The sequence below is a fragment of the Carcharhinus amblyrhynchos genome, chromosome 29 (genome assembly GCF_965287045.1).
Source record: "Carcharhinus amblyrhynchos chromosome 29, sCarAmb.v2.hapA, whole genome shotgun sequence".
Taxonomy (NCBI): Eukaryota; Metazoa; Chordata; class Chondrichthyes; order Carcharhiniformes; family Carcharhinidae; genus Carcharhinus; species Carcharhinus amblyrhynchos.
This window is the reverse complement of record NC_137352.1, coordinates 1,758,135-1,777,298: the sequence shown is the minus strand read 5'-3', so window position 1 is coordinate 1,777,298 and position 19,164 is coordinate 1,758,135. Positions and strand designations below refer to the sequence as shown.

Sequence of the window (19,164 nt, the reverse complement as noted above, 5' to 3'; positions counted from 1 at the left end):
GGAGGCCGTTCAGCTTATCAAGTCTGCACCGACCACAGTCTCACCCAGGCTCTATCCCTGTAATCCCATGCATTTACCCTGCTAATCTTCCTGACACTAAGGGGCAATTTATCATGGCCAATCAACCTAACCTGCACATCTTTGGACTGTGGGAGGAAACTGCAATGCCTGGAGGAAAGCCACAATGAACAGGGAAAATGTCTAGACTCCACACAGACAATGACCTAAGCCGGGAATCGAACCCAGGTCCCTGGCGCTGCGAGGCAGCAGTGCTAACCAAGGTGCCACCATGCCACACCATTTAAAAGTTATATTCCTATATCATAAAAATCATAAAATTTAACAAAAAATGTGACTTATATATTCTTAATGGGTCATAATTTAAGTAATACATGGTATAGAGGGATATGGGCCGAATGTGGGCAATTGGGATTAGTTTAGGGGCTTTTTAAAAAAAAAAGGCAGCATGGACAAGTTGGGCCGAAGGGCCTGTTTCCATGCTGTAAACCTCTATGACTCTGTGACTAATATATTCAGTGTTAGCTGGGTTCAGCTGGTAGGGAGCGTGTTCACTTCCAGGTCAGTAAGTTGTAGGTTTCAGCCCTACTCCAGAATTTGCAAATACAATCTAGGCTAGTATTCCAGTGCAGTAACAATGGGGTTGTGTTAAATGGGGAGCTGTCTGCTGTTGAGGTAGATATTGAACAGGTTTAATGGGAAAACATTAAGATGAGATCAAGGGCAAAACTGCGATCGTCATCTCTCTCGTGATCAGCTGGGGCTTTTTAAAATATTACTCTTCTTTACTTCATAACTGTAGCCATAATTCCTTTTGTTCTGTGGTTTGAGTTCACTGCTCCTAAACAAACTTTGCACAATCTCCCTTCAGCCTTCCTTTTATATGCCTCAATCTTTATCTCAGCAGAATCCTCATATCAGAAGATACTAGCTTGAACAATTCGCAATCCCATTAATGTTCTCATGAAACACATTATCTGCGGAACTGATAAAATCCATCAAGATGATAGGAAACTTGATAAATTATTCAATTCAAGTCAATTTTGCAAGAGCAACTTTCAGGCAGTCTGCCCCTGATGAGCAGTGAATCTTCAACTGTATTCTGAATCTGCACTCAGCTCTGTATCTTAAACTGGTGACTTATCTTTTTGTTGTAGGCAATGATCAATTTAGGACCAATACTGCTGGACAGCTTTTCCATAAGCCATTCACACTGAGATTTCATGCATATGATCTTTGATTTTCTGTCATGCATACCAGAGGTAATGCTCTCTGTCAGTATCAGAACTGGGAACATTTGCCCCTCTCTGTCAATGTGCCTAAGATTGCAATAGGATGCCCACATACATAAAATTGTTTTTTCCTTCCTCTTTCAGTTCCCCTTAACTGAAGTGTGAAATTCACCTTCTGATGATAATTAGGCAGGTACTGTTTATCTCGAGAGTAAATTACGAAATCTCATTAAGGATATAGCAACATAAGAGTAGGCGTATCCACTTAGTGCCTCAAGGCTATTCTGCCATTCAACAACTAGATCACAGCTGATCAATAACCTCATATCCCTTAATACATTTGGTCAATAAAAATCTATCAAACTCAGAATGAAAATTAAGAATTGACCTGATATCAATTGCCTTTAACAGGAGAGTTCTAAACCTCAACCATCCTATGCATCTACAAGTGTTTTCTGACTTTACACCTAAAGAAATTGCAGATAAGGCATGATTTTGTTAGCAGTTTGCTTATTATAGAAAGAGATAGCCTTCTAAAGAAAAGGATTTCACCCGTTTAGGATTCACAAACCATCAATGGGAATGGAAATCTGGAACATCAGCTCCGAGGGCATTGGTGAGGCCACAGCTGGGGTACTGTGTGCAGTTTTGGGCGCCGTACTTACGCAAGGATATTTTGGCCTTGGAGGGAGTGCAGAGGAGGTTTACTAGGCTGATGCCGGAGTTGAGCTATGAGGAGAGGCTGAATAAACTAGGCTTGTACTCGTTAGAGTTTAGAAGAATGAGGGGAGATCTCATTGAGACGTATAAGATGATGAATGGGATGGATAGGATAGAGATGGAGAGACTCTTCCCGCTCAGAAAGGACAGTGGGACTAGGGGGCACAGCCTCAAGATAAAGGGGGGGCGGTTTAGAACGGAGTTGAGGAAGAATTTCTTCACTCAAAGGGTGGTGAATCTCTGGAATTCTCTGCCCGTTGAAGTGGTGGAGGCTACCTTGCTAAATATTTTTAAGACGCGGGTTGATGGGTTTTTGATAAGAGAGGGGATTAAGGGTTATGGGGAGAGGGCGGGAATGTGGAACTGAGCCATGACAGATCAGCCATGATCTTATTGAATGGCGGGGCAGGCTCGAAGGGCTAGATGGCCTACTCCTGCTCCTATTTCTTATGTTCTTATGAATACAAAACTGATTTCAGAATAGATATGGGCCTGAATTTTCAGGAAGCAAATGCTTGGCGTCCATCATCCAGAAAGTAGGCAGGGAACGCATTCCGGTTAACTGTGATAGCTCAACTGACGTTGTATACTCAAAGCAGTGTTGATTGGCAGCACGAGGGATTCCTATCCACCTTAGGAGGATTCGCTAACAGCTCTCTAGCCCATTTAGGCACAGTGCTGCAATGGCTGGCAGAAGTACTGCAGTGCTGTGCCTGAGATTAAGTACTGAGAATCACAGAAAAGGTAAGTACTAGTGGTCCCAGTGAGGGGAGGGTATGGGATGTCTGGAGGAATCACAATGGATGGTGGGCACAATCTCACTGTTGGGGGAAGGAGGGTATAGGCCGATGACAGGGAGGTATGAACATTTCTGCTCCACCCAATGGAGATGCCCCCTACCCCAATGCAAGATTGAAGGCGAGATCAGTTACTGTTTTCCCACCTCAGTCATCATGTGCCCACTAACCTAAAAATTGAAGTTGGGTGGGTAAAATGACCAGTTAAGGATCTTAATTTGGGGCATAGGCAGACTTCCTCTGTGTTGAGATGGGCTGGATCTCAGGGGGAATCCCGTCCATGCTATTTTACACTCCAACTGCCTCAAAGATGAGGAGCTTAAAATTCTGGTCAGGAATTCCAATGGACCAATTAACCTGATAGTTGATCCTTCTACTCTTTGATCCTCCTTCTCAAGCTGCAACATTTATTTCCTTGTCCTATCTGATCAATACAATAGCACAAATTAATACAGGGAGCAGGCATGCCCCAACCCGAAAGCAATGTTGCTATGCCAACCTGATCCACAGCCATAAAGCTCTGCAGGGCAAATCAACAAGGAGCAGGTGGGACTTCTGTCCCTCACCAGGGAGAAAGTTCACCCTGTTGAATTTCTGGTTAACCCGTACAGCCAGCAGTTTCCACGAAGGCATCACGTCTGCAGAAGTAGATCAACGGCAATGGAGCCCCAGAGCAGTCAGTACAGGGCCTGAGCCAGAAGCATTTGAGTAGGTCAGGGAGAGAAGCAGGAGTGGTAAAGAGATGGGTTTAAGAGACAGACTGGGTAGGACTGGGGAGGAGGGGGGATGTGTGTGTGTGTTGGATTAAACGTTGAGGCACCCTGCAATCAGCATAAGGCAGCCCCCTGGAGAGAAATTGCTTCCTTTCTTCCTGTCGTTTAAACATTTCAGTCAAAAATATTGGGTTTTCTTGCCAAATGTTTTTTGGTGTGGGTAATATGTTATCAGGATTACCTGACTTCTTACTTATTCATTTAAACATGGCACGCAGTCTGTCGATGGTGGCACTTGCTTACCCCTCATATTAGAGGTGCTTTTAGCAGACTTCATATCATCTGGCGGTCCAAACACTACAGGCTTAAGACCAAGGACAGACTCTACAACAGTAACGTAAAGTCAATCCTACTGTACGGATCTGAATGCTGGAGGGTAATGAAGACAGACGTGAGCAAAGTCAGTACCTTTCATGATAGTTGCCTACCTAAGATCTGTAACATATAACTGCCAAATAAAATTTCCAATGATACAGAATGATAGGAAGACTGATTGCTATAGCATTGTCCTTGAGATGAAGAAACACCAGATAAGATGATTTGGACGTGTGCTAGGGATATCAAGAGGGAATATTGAAGGTTGCTCCAAGATGGATATCAGCTGGGAAATATAAATGGGGCATACCATAAACAATATAGAATAGGACGGTGGTAACTGAACTGGAAGAGATGGAACTTACATGGGGTGAGGCACAAGCTACAGTACAAGATGGAGGAACACTGTTGCAGCTTTCTGTCTTATTGGAGGCGAAGAAGATAGTTAATTAACCGCTGCTCCTCATTTTATGCTCGGGGTGGGCAACTACCCTATTTTCCATGCCTTCCATGGGCACATAAATTTCAGCCGTAATGTTTTCAATATTGCAGAGTACAAATGTAAAATAAACTAATTTATCCATGTATAAATGCAAAATATACATTTACTTAAAAGTAAGTGAAAGTATGAAGTGCCCTTAGAAATATGTCTAGAACAGTCAAACAAATTACACCTAGTTTTTTGACACAATCCCAAGTATAAAGCAGAGTTTTCTACAGTCCGTGTCTCAGCTGGGAGAGAGAACCATATTAGGCCTTGACTTTGGTGGTTACGCAATGCTGACTGGCTTGTTTATCTAGATTTCTAATTTAAAGAAAACCTACTGCCTTTGGAATAACTTAGCCATTGTCTGTCTTGCTGTTTGAATATCTCCTAAGAAGCAAAAAACCCCAGAAAACATGTTTTTTCTGAAACACAGCTGCAGCATTATCATTTCTTGTCTGTCTGGAGAAGGCTTTCTCAAGGAAGTTTTATCTGCATGTATGTGTGAAATTAATGTTCTGTATGAGTTAGGTACTAAAAGAACATGAGAATATAAAAAATAGGAGCAGGAGTAGGCCATCTAGCCCTTCGAGCCTGCCCCACCATTCAACAAGATCATGGCTGATCTGAAGTGGATTAGTTCCACTTTCCCGCTTTCTCCCCATAACCCTTAATTCCCTTGTCTATCAGAAATCTATCTACCCGTGACTTAAATATATTCAGCAAGGTAGCTTCCACCACTTCAATGGGCAGAGAATTCCGGAGACTCACCACCCTTTGAGTGAAGAAGTTCCTCCTCAACTCTGATCTAAACTGCACCCCCCCTTATCTTGAGGCAGTGCCCTCTAGTCCTGCTATCCTTTCTAAGCGGGAAGAATCTCTCTACCTCTACCCTATCTAGCCCCTTCATTATCTTATATGTCTCTATAAGATTCCCCCTCAGCCTTCTAAACTCTAACAAGTACAGACCCAGTTCTATTCAATCTTTCTTCATAGGCTAACCTCCTCATCTCCAGTTTCAGCCTGGTGAACCTGGTCTGTACTCCCTCCAAGGCCAATATATCCTTTCGCAAATGCGGTGACCAAAACTGCACACAGTACTCCATTTGCGGCCTCACCAGTGCCCTGTACAGTTGCAGCAAGACCTCCCTGCTTTTATATCCTATCCCCCTTGCTATAAAGGCCAAGGGGGATCCTTTGTGAGGGACCTGTCTGAGTCTGTTCTCTATTTTTTCTGAGGAGTGAGTGGCCTGACAGCTCACTGACTCTGATAGCTGACTCTGATAGTGCAGAGGAGATTTACCAGGATGCTGCCTGGTTTGGAGGGTAGGTCTTATGAGAAAGGGAGTTGAGGGAGTTGGGGCTTTTCTCTTTAGAGCGGAGGAGGATGAAAGGTGACTTAATAGAAGTTTATAAGATGATGAGGGGGCTAGATAGAGTGGATGTTCAGAGACTATTTCCTCGGGTGGATGTAGCTGTTACTGGGGGCATAACTATAAGGGTTCATGGTGGGAGATATAGGAGGGATGTCCGAGGTGGATTCTTTAGTCAGAGAGTGGTTGGGGTGTGGAATGCACTGCCTGCTGTGAAAGTGGAGTCGGACACTTTAGGAACTTTCAAGCAGTTATTGGAAAGGCACATGGAGCACACCAGAATGATAGGGAGTGGGATAGCTTGATCTTGGGTTCAGACATAGCTCGGCACAATATCAAGAGCTGAAGGGCCTGTACTGTGCTGTTCTATGTTCTATAATAATGCCACAAGTGTCAACCAATTGCAAAAAAATTAGAAATTTCACTGCGTTCTGTCGTAGAGGTTCCCAGCAGGCAACATGGTAGTACGATCAAGATTCACTGGCTTTCATATTTCATGGGCCTTGTGGCACTATTTGAAGACTAAATGCTTTTGACATCCTGGTCAACATTCACCACCAGAAATGGATTATCTGGCCATTGAAACAGGTAGTGAGGTGGATGTGAGACCAGAGAGAGATCAGCCATGATCTGATTGAATGATGAGCAGGCTTGAAGGGTTGAATTTGCCTACTTCTGCTCCTAATTCTCATGTTCTTATCTAATATTTGTTAAGGGAATTTGTTACACAAACCAGCGATTGCATTTGTCTCCATGTATCCATTATAAACAATCGGTCTAACATGGAGCGCTTTGGAATATTTTGAAAATGTAAAATTTTTAATTAAAAATGCAAGTTTTTTCTACATTCTTGGCCTTTTTTCCCCAAAGTTCCAACATGCTATCCCAAAGAGAGGTGGAGCAAGTAATTTGTATGCACTGATCCTCACATGGGAGAGTTCCCATTCTTGGATGTGCTTTTGCTATGGCAGAAGATAAGAAGACAACTGCAACCAAGGCACTTCCCCACACCAGAGTAAAAATCACCAGGTCAGCATACCTGAGGGAAACGACATTGCTTTTATACTCTCAGACAAGTCATCAGCAGACGGCTAGAACAAATTATTGTTCACTATTGATGTGAAGTGGAGTGCATGCCAGTTAGTAAGATGAAGATTAAATCTGAAGTGGATTTATTGGATTTAAAGCGCCCATGAACAATTTCAATCAATATGCAGACTGAGTTCAGAAACTGATTAAACAAAATAGTAGAAAGAAATCTGTTTCAGCTTTCTGTCTGCACCTATAAAGCAGTCACAGCTAAGAAACCAAACTGAATCTTGTTTTAGCCACTTAAATATGTGGTTAGGTGCTTATGTCCAACCATTCAAAATACAAAACAACCAACTTAATTCATAATCTCAGAACTGTGGGCCGAAGAGCCTGTTTGTGCTGTAGTGTTCTATGTCCTAACTTGGTCTCGAAGAATAAGATAAATGTAACTGTAGCTCAGCAGTGGTATCCATGCCCCAGAATCAGACGGGAGTGACATTATGACCTTGTCCCATCCTTCGAAACTGGCTTTGCACCAAGAAAGAGTAAGCAGCTGATTTAAATATGAATAACAACACAAACACAGAAAATGCTGGAAAATCTCAGCAGGTCTGACAGCATCTGTGAGGAGAGAACAATGTTTTGAGTCTAGATGACCCTTTGTAAATCTGAGAGCAAGGAGAATCAGCAGAGATTTACACTATTGGGGGGTGGGGGGTGGAATTGGACTAAGGGAATGTAAATGAGGATACACAAGACTGGGAATGTGCTGGAAGTGTCCATTAAGTGATTAAAATGTGTGAATGGCTGAATAGAGATAAAGATTGTTAAAGAACTGGCTGAGAAATGTAGCAGTTGCCTAAAATGGAAGTGATGAAGGATAAGATAGATGAATAGGATGAAACAAAATGAACTAAAATAAATGCAAATGGAGTGAAGGTGGAGGAGAGAGCTCATGCTCTGAAGTTGTTGAACTCAATGTTCAGTCCAGAAGGCTGTAAAGTGCGCAACTGGAAGATGAGGTGCTGTTCCTTCAGTTTGTGTGATGCTGTCAGACCTGCTGAGATTTTCCATCATTTTTTGTTTTTGTTTCAGATTCCAGCATCCATAGTATTTTGCTTTTAAATATTAAAAACATGCTTTACATGTCAATAGTGACTCTTGGATGCTATTGTCCAGGCTCACTAACACTTACCCCCTCGCCAGTTGATCTTCACACTGGCAAGAATTACAGTTGGTCTCCATTAGCAGAGACCAGCTGTGATGGCTATGCCAGGGGGATCATACACCACTGAAGTCCTCCCCGGGTGCTCAGGGGTATGGCCTGGCAGTGCCCAACAGGCATCATAATTGTGCCAGGGCATTACCAAGGGGGTGGGGGGGCTAGGGGGCTCTGTATTGAGGAAATAAAATTCTTCAAATGGAGAGCTCTGTAGAAGGGAGGAAGCTCTGCAGTTGAGGAGGGAGCTCTGCAACGGGGGAGGGCAGGGGACAAGCTCTGCGATGGTGTTGGGGGGAGGAGAGTCTCTGCAAGAGGGATGACGCAAGGGGGGAGCTCTACAGGGAGGATGGTAGGAGCCCGGGTGGGGAACCGGCAAAGGGAACAATTAGTGGTCTGGGGAGGAGTGGGAGGGGGTTGTGGCAGGAGTTGTCCCAGTTCTGCCAGCTTCAAAGAACAACACAGCACGGGAAACAGGCCCTTCAGCCCAACGAGCCCGCGCCACTATTTTAACATTGTGAGTGCCCTCCTCTACCTATGACCTTTGTCTACAACTATTGGGGAAGATTGAGGGAAGACTAATTTAGGGGCAATTTGTTACACCAATCAGCCTAAGAGCACGTTTTTGGGGTGTGGGTGGAAACCGGAGCACCCGGAGAAAATCCATGCAATCACGGGGAGAATGTGCAAACTCCCGCAGACACCGGCCCAAACCCATGTATCTGCTCAGCAAACAGTGATAGTCACTGAGCTGTCATGTTGCCTGTCAGATGGTCCAGTTTAAGCGTACACTAACGACGTGAAGCACTAGGCAACTCTCGAAGCAACATCCAAGAGCAGCCCTTGCACGACCCACCGCGTGTATGCCCCTTGTTGGACAACAAGGCGGACCGAATCACCTGTGAAGTAAAAGAAAACACATCAATAAACATGCACAGCTTAGACAGACATTTACGGAATCCCCAGAAGCTCAGAAGTAAGACAAGTGAGCCATGAAATATGTTGGAAGGTCCATAGGAATCAATTGATTCCCAGGGACGTCCCAAGGCTCTTGATCTTTATTTAGAACAGTCTCCTGTATCCCTCCATCTCTAGTCCGCTCATGTGCCTATCTAAGTAAGCCTTAAACAACTCTAGTGTGCCAGCCTCCACCACCCTACTTGGCAGTGCATTCCAGGCCCCCCCCACTCTCTGTGTGAAAAACCTCCCTCTAACATCCGAATTATACCTCGCCCCCCCTCACCCTAAGCCCGTGGCCCCTCGTAATTTTTGTATCCAACCTAGGAAAAAGCTTACCTCTGTTCACTCTATCTATACCCTTCATAATCTTATACACCTCTATTAGATCTCCCCTCATTCTTCGCCTTTCTAAGGAGAACAGTCCCAATTTGCCCAATCTCTCCTCATAGCTCAGTCCTTCCGTACCAGGCAGCATCCTGGTAAACCTCCTCTGCACTCTCTCCAGGGTCTCCATGTCTTTCTGGTAGTAAGGCGACCAGAACTGGACGCAGTACTCCAAATGCGGGTGAACCAACGTTCTATACAACTGCAACATTAGACGCCAGCTTTTATACTCTATACCCCTCCCTATAAAGGCAAGCATACCATAGGCCTTCTTCACCACCTTCTCCACCTGTACTGCCACCTTCAAGGACTTGTGTACTTCCACCCCCAGGTCCCTCTCTGTTTCTATACTCTTAATAGGCCTCCCATTTATCGTGTAACTCCCCCTACATTATTTCTTCCAAAATGCATCACCTCGCATTTATCTGGATTAAATTCCATCTGCCATTTTTCTGCCCAATATACCAGCCTATCTATATCCTGCTGTATTGCCTGACACTGCTCCTCACTATTACCAAGTCCAGCCATCTTTGTGTCATCTGCAAACTTGCTGATCACACCACTTACTCCCTCTTCCAAGTCATTTATGTATATTACAAATAGCAAAGGTCCCAGTACTAAGCCCTGCGGCACACCACTAGTTACAGACCTCCAGATAGAAAAGGACCCTTCCACTACTACTCTCTGTCTCCTGTTACCAAGCCAGTTCTCAATCCATCTGTCCTTGTATCCCATAAGCCTTAACCTTTTCCACCAACCTACCATGAGGGACTTTGTCAAATGCCTTCTGAAATCCATGTAGACGACATCCCTGGCGCATTCTTCGTCAACCGTTTTTGTCACCTCCTCAAAAAATTCTACCAGATTTGTAAGGCACGACCTCCCCTTTACAAAGCCATGCTGCCTATCACTAATCAAATTGCCACACTCTGAATGCATATATATCCTATCCCTAAGAATCCTTTCCAACAACTTCCCTACCACTGACATTAAACTCACTGGCCTATAATTACCTGGGTTATCCCTACTACCCTTTTTAAACAACGGTACCACGTTCGCTATCCTCCAGTCCTCTGGGACCTCACCTGCGTCCAAAGAAGAGACAAAGATTTGCGTCAGAGGCCCAGCAATTTCATCTCTCGTCTCCCTAAGCAGCCTAGGATAAATGCCATTAGGCCCTGGAGATTCATCAGTTTTAATACTACCTAAAAACCCTAACACTTCCTCCCTCGTAATAGATATTTCTTCCAACAGGTCTACAACTCCCTCAGTACCGGACAAATCCCTCTCCTTCGTGAATACTGACGCGAAGTATTCATTCAGGATCTCCCCCATTCCCTCGGACTCTAAGCATAGTTCCCCTCCTCTGTCCCTAAGAGGACCGATTTTTCCTCTAACCACCCTTTTGTTCCCAACATAGGAGTAAAATGCTTTTGGATTTTCTTTAATCCTGTCTGCCAAGACCATTTCATGTCCCCTTTTTGCCCTTCTAACTCCCCGTTTGAGCTCCCTCCTACTCTCTCTGTATTCCTCCAATGTTCTCTCCGTTCCCAGTTGCTTAGACCTAACATACGCATCTCTTTTCTTCCTGACCAAGTCCTCAATCTCCCTGGTTATCCACGGCTCTCTATTCCTACTTTTCCCATCCTTCCTCTTTACTGGCACGTCTTTCCTACAACCTTTTCAGTTGTCCCTTAAAAGACTCCCACATGCCGAACGTGGACTTACCCTCAAACAACCTCTCCCAATCAGTATCTATAAGTTCCTGCCTAATCCGGCTGTATCTAGCCTTCCCCCAATTTAGCATCCTACCCTTCGGACAGCACTCATCTTTTTCCATTAGTATCCTGAAGTAGACAGAATTGTGGTCACTGTTTGCCACATGTTCCCCTAGTGCAACCTTGACCACCTGACCAGGCTCATTTCCCAGAACTAAATCCAGTATAGCCTCCTCCCTAGTTGGGCTAGCTACATACTGCTCCAAAGACCCTTCCAGTACACATTTTACAAATTCCTCCCCGTCCAGACCCCAAGCCCTAGGGACCTTCCAATCCACCTCAGGGAGGTTAAAGTCTCCCACTACAACAACCCTATTTTTCCTACAGCTATCCAGAATTTCTTTACATATACTTTCTTCCCGCGGGCTATTGGGTAGCCTATAGTATACCCCTAGCATAGTGATTGCTCCCTTCCTATTCCTGAACTCTACCCACAGCGACTCATTTCCCAACTCCTCTAAATTATCCTCCCTCCGCACCGCTGTAATGTGCTCCCTAACTAACAACGCCACTCCCCCTCCTCTTTTTGACCCTCCTCTGTCACGCCTGAAACACTTATACCCAGGAACATTTAGCTGCCAGTCCTGTCCTTCTTTTAACCACGTCTCTGTCACTGCAACCACATCTAAGTTCCTTGCAAACATTAAGGCCTTAAGTTCATCCGTTTTACCCGTTACGCTCCTCGCGTCAAAACAGACACACTCCAGACCTCCAGGCTCACTTGGATCCTCCTTCTCCTGGATGATTTTCCTCTCGTCTAATCTTACTCTGTCACCCAACTCGCTCCTAATCCCAGTGCCTACTGAGCTATCAGTTTCATCCCCACTCCCCCTCCACATTAGTTTAAACCCTGCTGAAACACTCCAGCTAACCTCCCAGCTAAGATATTCGTGCCCTTCCCATTTAAGTGTTCCCTGTCCCTTCTATACAGGTGCCCTTCTCACACGAATACTTCCCAATGATTTACAAATGTAAAACCCTCTGTCTTGCACCAATCCTTCAGCCACGCATTCAGTTGAAGGATCTCAGTATTCCTAGCCCCGCCGTCACTAGGCACTGGTAGCAGCCCAGAGATTGCCACCCTGGAGGCCCTGCTCTTCAGCCTGGCACCCAACTCCCTAAATTGCCTACGTATTTCCCCCCTGCTCTTCCTTCCTACGTCCTTCTCACCTATATGCACAATTACGTCAGCTTGGTTCCCTTCACCCTTCAATATTCCTTCTACCCTCTCTGAAACATCCTGTACCCCTGCTCCAGGGAGGCAGACTACCATCCTGGAGTCTTGCTTTTGCCCACAGAACCGCCTATCTATTCCTTTAACCCTCCCATCCCCCACCACTATCTCACTTTTAGTCCCCTTCCTTCCCTCTAAGGCATTCCGGTCCTCCTGTCTTTCCTCTGGAAGATCGCCTCCCCCATTTGTTGCCCTTCCCTTGATGTTTTCGGAGACTACCACTGGGGTAACCTTTGGGCCATGACTCTTCTTCATTTTCCCCTTCCTAACAGTTACCCACTTCACTGGCAGGCTTGGAGAGGATGAATATTCATGAAATGTAGGCAGCCTAAATGTAAACAAAACTGAGGGACCATGGGAAAGAATAAAATAAGAGTGGATATTGCTGATAAGGATAGAAGAGAAGTTTAAAAAGATGGTTAAACGTAAAGTATGAGAAAATCCAATTACAAATCATAGAACAATAAAGTCATTTCAGCAGAGGAGGAGACCTTTTGGCCCATCAAGTCTGTGTCAGTTCTCTAGAGAGAAATTCAGTCATTCCATTTCATACCCAGTCCTTGTAGCCTTGCAAGCTTGTTTAGGACCTGCTCCCTGGTTTTGAAAACCTTTTTGTTCTTTAGTTAAGGGTCTGCTCTCTGCTGTCTCTCTTCATGCGGTAAGAAGTCTCACAACACCAAGTTAAAGTCCAACAGGTTTATTTGGTAGCACAAACCACTAGCTTTCGGAGCTCTACTCCTTTGTCAGATAAGTGGGAGTTCTGTTCACAATCAGGGCATATAAAGACACAAACTCAATTTACAAAATAACAGTTGGAATGCGAATCTTTACAGGTAATCAAGTCTTAAAAGGTACAGACAACATGAGTGGAGAGAGCGTTAAGCACAGGTTAAAGAGATGGGTATTGTCTCCTGACAGGACAGTTAGTGAGATTTTGCAAGCTTAGGCAAGTCATGTGGGTTACAGATAATGTAACATGAACCCAAGATCCCAGTTGAGGCCGTCCTCATGTGTGCGAAACTTGGCTATCAGTCTCTGCTCAGCGACTCTGCACTGTCATGTGTTGTGAAGCGCCTTGGAGAAGGCTTACTCGAAGATCAGAGGCCGAATGCCCGTGGCCACTGAAGTGTTCCCCAATAGGAAGAGAACACTCTTGCCTAATGATTGTCGAGCGGTGTTCATTCATCTGTTGCCATAGCGTCTGCACGGTCTCCCCAAAGTACCATGCCTCAGGACACCCTTTCTTGCAGCATATCAGGTAGACAACATTGGCTGTGTTGCAAGAGTATGTACTGTGTACATGGTGGATTGTGTTCCCATGAAGATGATGGCATCTGTGTCGATGATCCGGCACTTCTTGCAGAGGTTGCTGTGGCAGGGTTATGTGGTGTTGTGGTCACTGTTCTCCTGAAGGCTGGGTAGTTTGCTGCAGACAATGGTCTGTTTGAGGTTGTGCGATTGTTTGAAGGCAAGAAGTGGGGTGTGGGGATGGCCTTGGTGAAATGTACATCTTCATCAATGACATGTTGAAGGCTCCAGAGAAGATGTCATAGCTTCTTTGCTCCGGAGAAGTACTGGACGACGAAGGGTACTCTGTCCGCCGTGTCCTGTGTTTGTCTCTTGAGAAGGTCTCTTCATGTGCACAGTGGTTAGCACTGCTGCCTCACGCTGCCAGGGACGCCGGTTCCTGGCTTGCGTCAGTCTGTGTGGAGTCTTTCCGTGTCTGTGTGGGTTTCTTCCGCAGTCCGAAAGGCGTGCTGGTTAGGTGCACGAGCCATGCTAAATTCTCCCTCAGTGTACGCGAACAGGCACCGGAGTATGGCGACTAGGGGACTTTCACGGTAACTTCATTGCAGTGTTAATGTAAGCCTACTTGTGACATTAATAAATAAACTCATACCTATTCCAGCACTTCCTGTGAAAAAGTGCTCTCACCTGGGTTACGTTCTTTCAATTGCAATCAAACGGTTTTTACTGTTCCTGAAGGACCCTGATTGCTAAGCAACAGTCCAGACTTTTATATCACGTGTTTGTTTTACAGTTATAAAGCTTCATTAAAAATACAGGCATCTTTTAAGGTGAAATTAAAACTGAAGTGTACTTAACACATAACTGCAGAAAGATAATATAAGAACTAAGAACAAAGAAAATTACAGCACAGGAACAGGCCCTTCGGCCCTCCAAGCCTGCATCGACCCTTCTTAATTAAAACCCCCTTCGCTTCTGGGGATCATATCCCTCTATTCCTATCTCATTCATGTACTTGTCAAGATGGCCCTTAAAAGTCAGTACGTATCTGCCTTCACTACCTGCCCTAACAGCAAGTTCCAGGCATCCACCACTCTCTTGTGCAAAACATCTACCTCGTACATCTCTTTTAAAATTTGCTCCTTGCACCCTAAACCTATGCCTCCCAGTAATTGACACTTTCACCCTGGGAAAAAGCTACTGACTATCCAAAAAAACTTCTGACTATCCAAACAAAAGTGTAAACTTAAAGCCATATCTTATTCCTAACAACCACAAATACAGATATCTCTATTTCCTAACAAGTGACAAAACTGAAAAATATGGAATCATCAGCAAATATCATCACTTCTAACCTTATAATGGAGTGAAAATCATTGATGAAATAGCTGAAGATGGTTGGGCCTAGGATATAACCCTGAGGAACACCTACCGTGATGTTCTGGAACTGCCTCACATTACCAGGGACCTAGGTTTAATTCTGGCCTCAGGTCCGTGTGTGGAGTTTGCACGTTCTTCTATGTCTGCGTGGGTTTCCTCTGGGTACTCCAGTTTCCTCCCACAGTCCAAAGATGTGCATGGTTGTTTGGCCATGCTAAATTGCCCCTCAGTGTCAGGAAGATTAGCAAGGTAAATATGTGGTGTTATGGGTGGGATTGTTGCTGGTGCAGGCTCAATGGCTGATTGGCTTCTTTCTGCATTGTAAAGACTCTATGATTCTATGAACTGGAGATGACAGACTTCCAACAACCGCAATCATCTTCCTTTTCGTGAGTAATGACTCTAGGCAGTGGAGAATCTTCCCAACTTCCTTTGACTTCAACTTTGCTACAGCTAGTTGATACTGCACTCAGTCAAATGTTGCTTCAATTTCAAGGGCAGTCACTCTCATGTCACCTCTTGAGTTCAACTCTTTTGTCCATGTTTGAACTCAGGTTGTAATGAGGTCAGGAACTGATTGGCCCCGATGGAATCTAAACTGAGTGTCAATGAGCAGGTTTTTGCTGAGTTAGTGCTGCCTAATAGCACTTTTCATCACTTCACTGATGATGAAGAATAGAACATAGAACATTACAGCGCAGAACAGGCCCTTCGGCCCACGATGTTGCGCCGACCAGTTAAAAAAACAATGACCCACTAATCTAAACCAATCCCTTTTCGTCCATAAACCTATCCACGGATCTCTTAAACGCCCCCAAACTAGGCGCATTTACAACCGCAGCAGGCAGGGCATTCCAATCCCTCACCACCCTCTGGGTAAAGAACCTACCCCTGACATCCGTCCTATAACTACCCCCCCTTAATTTAAAGCCATGCCCCCTCGTGCTAGCTTTCTCCATCCGAGGAAAAAGGCTATCACTATCCACCCTATCTAAACCTCTAATCATCTTATATGTTTCAATAAGATCCCCTCTTAGCTGCCTTCTTTCTAGCGAAAACAACCCAAAATCCCTCAGTCTTTCCTCATAGGACCTCCCCTCCATACCAGGCAACATCCTGGTAAACCTCCTCTGCACCCTCTCCAAAGCCTCCACATCCTTCCTGTAATGTGGGGACCAGAACTGCACACAGTACTCCAAGTGCGGCCGCACCAGAGTTGTGTACAGTTGCAACATGACGCTGTGACTCCTAAATTCAATCCCCCTACCAATAAACGCCAAGACACCATATGCCTTCTTAACAACCTTATCTACTTGATTCCCAACTTTCAGGGATCTATGTACACATACACCTAGATCCCTCTGTTCATCCACACTATTCAAAGTCCTCCCGTTAGCCCTATACTCAACACATCTGTTATTCCTACCAAAGTGAATCACCTCACACTTCTCCACATTAAACTCCATCCGCCACCTCTCGGCCCAGCTCTGCAACCTGTCTAAGTCTCCCTGCAAACTATGACACCCTTCCTCACAATCTACCACACCTCCGACTTTGGTGTCATCAGCAAATTTACTAATCCACCCAGCTATACCCTCATCCAGATCATTAATAAAAATTACAAACAGCAGTGGCCCCAAAACAGATCCCTGAGGCACACCACTCGTAACCGAACTCCATGACGAAGATTTACCATCAACCACCAGCCTCTGTCTCCTATCTGCTAGCCAATTCCTGATCCAATTTCCTAGACTACCCTCAATCCCATACATCTGCATTTTCTGCAGAAGCCTACCATGGTGGTATTTGGCAGGATTGGATTTTATACTGCTTTTTCATTACATTATAGAAAGGGGATCAAAGAACTGGGAAAGTTGTTAAAGGATTTACAAGGATGATATCAGGAATGCAAAAATATACAAATCAGCAAGTGACCAAGAGGCTGGCTCCTTTTTCCCTTCATAAAAACGTTGAGGGGTGACCTAATAGAAGTCTTTAAAATTATAAAATGCTTTGATAGAATAAGAGAGAACGGGTGAAATTTTTTGTCCCTTGAACGGTGGTGGTGGGGGGCCTGCTTGGTGGGCAGGAGGAACTTAATTTGGTGCAAGGCCAAAAATCAGAGGTCCTGGAGTATACTACTTCCATCAGCATAGGTTCATTGCTCAACCAATGTCAGTATTAGCTTGGCAATGCCAATCAAATGAATGACAGCTGTATACCTCAGGGCCACTAAATCACGACCTCCTGGGTGTCCATACCTCAAATACCAAGACAACTACAAGTGGCATGTGCAAATGATGGACATTGAATCTGACAATTGGGAAGCAGTCACTGATAGTTATGACCTCTGGAAGTTGATTGTTTGAAAATGCATTGGAAGAAGAAAGGCCATGTAATTTGTCCCTGAAACAAAAGCTCAGCTGCTGGGCTCTGATGAGTAGGATTAGCCATGGTAAATGTGCAGCATTACGGGGAAAGGGCGATGAGTGTTTGGGGGGGGGCGGGGGGGGTGGTGGTAAAGATGCTCATTTGGAATGTCATTGCAGACTTGATGGGCTGAATGCTCTCATCCTGCACTGTGGGCACTCTATGGTTCTAAACAGAGGCACCTGAATTGTGCACCTTCCTAGCCCACTATTTTTCTCTGCAGTAGATGTGGCATGGATGTCAATGGGGCTCCTGTACCACACCAAGTGATGCTTTACACAGAGTTGACCACCATAGCACATTCAAAATGGAAAATAACCACAGATGTGGTCGAACATATACAATAATACGTGCAAATACACCAGCGCCAGAAAGTTCACAAAGGACACGAGAATGTAAGAAACAGGAGTCGGAGTAGATCAAATGACCACCTAAGCCTACTCTGTCATTCAATAAGATCATGGCTAATCTTCATTAATTTCACTTCCCTGTCCTAGCCCCTTACTCTTCAATTCTCTGTACCAAAATATCTACCAATCTTAGTTTTGAACATCCTCAGTGACTGAACATCCACAGCCCACTGGTGTAGAGAATTCCTAAGATTCACAACTCTGAGTGAAAACATTTCTTGTTATCTCAATCCTAAATGGCCTACTTCTTATGCTGAGACCATAATCGCAAATTCTTAGCTCCCTAGCCAGAGCAAACAGCCTCCCAGCATCCACTCTGTCAAATTCTCAATCAATTTTATACGTTTCAATGAGAACATCTAAACCCCAGAGAATATAGACCCATCAACACAAGCACACTGATAAACGCTGAAAATCTCTGTCCTTGTTCGTGGGATTCTCCAGTGCTGTTGGAGATTTGCTCGTAACACCAAATTCTCCATTTTCATTTACAGCAGGGCAAGTATAGATGAGATTGGAGGATCCCATCCCAAAATAACTAAGTGTGCCAAGAAAGAGAGCTAATTTCCAGATACAGCCATGCCTTTGGTACTATGCTTGGCAGTCATTCATAGAGGTGAAGGAAATATGTACTACTAACCTGAACTGTGCACAATTATGATCCCACTTGGTACCTTTCCAAATTAAATTACAAGATAATGTAAAAAAAATCCTTTCTCGTTTCTTGCCCGTGTTTCATCTGTCTTTTTTTTCCCCCTCCTTTCATGAAGGCTGGATTGTTAACTTGCTAGAGTTAGTTGACTTCCAGAATTACACCTAGGAGATTAATCTTTATATGAAAACCCAAACTTTTAATGTCAGCTTTTTGACAACGGGGACATAGCAGCTGAACCTGTCCTCAACTGACAAGCATTTTCCTGCAGCTAAATGCAGGAAACTGGCCATTTTCTCCCTTTTTCCTATGCTTTGCATTGTCGATATCCTTTTCCTCCTTATTGTATCATATTTTTGTGTTTTCCTGCACGTAAGAATTGTTGTATAATTTGCAACTGCTGTGATGATGGAGAAAAACAATGTAACTACGCATGGAAATAATGAACTTAAAAAAAGACCCAAGTTGCATGTTTTTAAAAATAAACATTGACACATTAGATGGCTGAGAATGTACAACTAATCATGAACAGGAATTGCCGCAAGTAGTTTCTCTGAGGAACATTGGAACTCTTTCCTGTGCTTCCAAACAAGGTATTTATAAAACCATCCAAAGATTGATTACTATTTCCAGTAAGGATAAAGGGACATAATGGTCCTCTCGTCTCCAGGATCTTGAGTATATTGGCCTAGGCAAGCTGGCACATTCCAGCCCACTTGAAATAC

The 19,164-nt window shown here is 44.5% G+C and overlaps 1 protein-coding gene across 1 annotated transcript in view; it reads right to left on the bottom strand.

Annotated features, from left to right (window-relative positions):
* mcamb (melanoma cell adhesion molecule b) overlaps positions 1-19,164 on the bottom strand; it is a 244,314-nt gene that overhangs the window by 188,663 nt on the left and 36,487 nt on the right. The window lies entirely within an intron of this gene.